The following is a 3486-nucleotide window of genomic DNA, read 5'->3' as shown; positions in this document are numbered from 1 at the left end:
TTTTTTATTTTTTTTTTATCAATCATTGGACTTTGTGACTTGGTGGTCAACTTTGTATGTGGCTATCATGCTTTTTTTATTTACTGATCAAAAAAATGTCGTTAGCAAAACTGAGTTCAGACTTTTTTGAACTGAGTTTTTGTTGAAAAACATCCAGGTGCTTGTTGATATAGATTCCCAGGCGCCAATTTAACTTGTTTGGTTTTATGCTGTCTGCTACCACAGATTTTAGGCAAAAAACACAAATGGCTCATTTCTCATTTCTGACCATACTCACACGAAACACAAGTAAGCTTCATCACATTTGTTGGTCTTCCGTTCGTCTTTTCATTGTCACAAACCTCTCCATTTCTCTTCTGTCAGCTCTGTACTCAGGCTACTTCTTCTTCAGAGTTGAGCAGGCAACCTCTTGATTAGTTTGAGCACTACTGCCACCTAGTGACTGTAGGCCAGCTTATCGTCCAAGCATGAATAAAAACACTAATACTAAAAGGTCATCTTGACTCTCACGCGTCTCCTGTGGGATATGGGTGTGTCTTACTGGAGCATTCACTGTATGCTCATAAACAGGACACAGCAGGGCTGCAGCGACACTACATATCGTTGTCGCCTAACAACACAGAAGACCTCAAGTTTGTCACTTGTCGGTTTTTGACAAGCTCACGAGAGGAATCTGAAAAGTCACTAATTATAGTGACAACGTTTGTAAGTTAGCAACAGTGCTCCTTTTGTCCTGACCACTCATCCCCACACTTGGCCATGCCTTTCAGTATTTCTTGGCTCTGTCCATTTTGCTGGAATTTTTAAAAATTTGTCAGGGGCGGAGTTATGCTTTCACATGGCAGTTAGTTAAACATTAAACTTTTGAAAGGCATTCAGACAAAGCATCTAATAAAAGCATAAAAAACATAAGCATTTCTGAGATTTTGGAACATGACTTGCTGGAATAGGTGATTATTATTACTAAATTTCAGCAAAGTCATTTCAACTGGAGCGTTAATATTAAAGTGATGGTAGGTGAAAGTTCAAATGTAATGCATGCTGTGATGCCATACTTTGCATACGCGCACAACAGATGGCATGATTAATGATTAATTTACAGCTTAGTACGCTAAATTGCAAAAAACAACAACAAAAAAAAAACAAGAAGGAAAGGTAAATCGTACTTTCACATAATAAACAAACATAATAAACAGTCTCCAGAGCTTAATATTTCTGATAGGTTAATGTACTGTGGACTGTGGTTTAACTCCCTCACATTATGAATCATATTCTCGGAGCAAAAACACGTTTTTGTTTTGCCCTGATTCCATTCGTTAACATCGAAATTGTTGTGTCTGGTCAGCATTTTTAGATTCAGGCTTGATTAAACAACACCTCTGTTTTCAAAAACTGTCCCCGATCTTGAGGTCAAAATCCAGATAAACAGTCTTGCTTACCACCCTGGACCAGAGACTAGAGAAATATAGCTGCATAAATTCATTTAGTCTGTCATCCTGTTTATGCAAGTTGTATTAGTGTGTGCATGTGTGTGTCTTTAGTGAGATGAAAAGCAATAGGGACAGCTGGAGATGTTTGTTGAGACTGTGCTCCCACTCGATCACAGCAGGAGGTCTGAAAATTTAGCCTCACAGCAAGAAAACTTACAAATACGATCAGCATGCACAAGTTTATATATGTGGAGTGTTATATTGCAGAACTTATTTATGCAGCATGAGCATATGTATATCTAAATTTATGATATGCTATGACTATGATGGTTATACAACAAATTAAGCTTCAGCTGTGTTTATCGTTTAAATATCTTCAAATCTACACAAGTGTGACTTTTTACCATCATTAAAATATCTTTTTAACTAAAGTATTGCCTATTTTCTTACATTTTTACGTAATGCATTTCAATTTTACCGGTGAACGTACTGATTAATAAAACCAGTGACAAAATGGAAAAATCTTTGTTACAAATTAAATGTTTAGTGAAGTTTTACTGTTAACTTGGTCAAAATGAGAAAAGGGGCAGGGAGTTCGAATAATCTACAGATTGTGTTAAGAACAATGGTTCCTCACTCAGTATTCTCTAACCTTGTGAAATATCAGAGCAGAAGAACAAGGACCGTCGTATTGACCAAAGGGGTTGTGCATTATCAGTAGGGATGTCAATATGTGTGATACTGGTGGTTTTGTTTTGACTTCTCAATTTCTGATGTTCTAAACATTAATATTACATTTTTTTCAGTATTTTGGAGTGAAGTGATTTTATCTTTAAAGGTGCATTTGGTAATGGTCACTATGTTATGACAGTATAATATGAGGCAGAAAAAAAATGTATCTCCTCTGGCTTCCCCCTGTGGCCCTTCTGTAATCTACAGTTAAGCTTATCACACAAACTACTTCTCAGTCCAACTGTCCATTGTTGTGATGATGTGCTGAAGGGGGAGTGTCAGAAACAATAGGCACTTCTTAACTTTCCTGCAGTCTTAGTGCGTTGCTCATGAGCAGAACGGCAGATGTCACGGTCGCACAGTGGGGAATTGGGATCCGGAGGTTGTACCATCAGATCATCAGTTAAAACCAGACATAAAAAAACTTGTAAAAGTGTACATGGAGTCAAAGTTGGATCCAAATGACCCTGTATCTTAATACAATTTGAATGTTAAAGAGACAGATGCCAATTTTAAGGTGTCAAATTGTGAAGCCAAATTACCTTTAAGTTGTTTTTAATATAGACATGATGTCATATCAAGTGATAAAAACTGAAGGCAACATAGTTACTTGGTTATGCTATAAAACGCCACTGTCAGGCTGGATGTTATGTAACCCTCCAAACCGTAATTTAAAGAGAAAATAAATGACACAGAACCTAAACATATGAGTAGCCATATAAAGCTACTCTAAATACTTCCAACCTCTTGTTGAAAGTGTTTAGAAAAAAGCAATATGTCTATCACAAGACAACGTATGTGAGAGATGCAAACTAAACTTAGCTGAACCCTAATTTAATCTAATTCAATCCCTTGCCAACAATGAACATTCAAGTAAGAAATTTATTTTTCTTATTTTTTTTATTGAAACAAAATCATGATCTTGAAGTATTTGTTAAGTCACGATGAGTTATAGATGTACTGTAGAGGATTGAATCTGTATTCCATATTTAGCTGTAAAACTGGTAAAAAAAAAATGCACCCATCATGTGGAAAGTCTTTCGATTTGAGTAAATGAACAATAATTTAGCTTGTAATTGGGGTTAGACAAAGGTTTTGACAGAAATGGTCTTGTCACAGCCCTAATATCTTCATGTCATGGCTGATTATTAAATGGTGGTGGTAATTTAGATCCGGGCACATTTTCAGCAGATTGTTTTTCACTGCTTTGATACAGATCAAGGGATTTTTGCCTCCCTTTTATGTCTATAAATAAGGTTTTATGCTGTGCACATATTTTATTTTATTGCAATAAATCTCATATGCAGGTGTGCATATATATATA

The sequence above is a fragment of the Poecilia reticulata genome, linkage group LG14 (assembly GCF_000633615.1).
Source record: "Poecilia reticulata strain Guanapo linkage group LG14, Guppy_female_1.0+MT, whole genome shotgun sequence".
Taxonomy (NCBI): domain Eukaryota; kingdom Metazoa; phylum Chordata; class Actinopteri; order Cyprinodontiformes; family Poeciliidae; genus Poecilia; species Poecilia reticulata.
The sequence above is the reverse complement of the archived record's forward strand: the minus strand, read 5'-3'. Positions refer to the sequence as shown.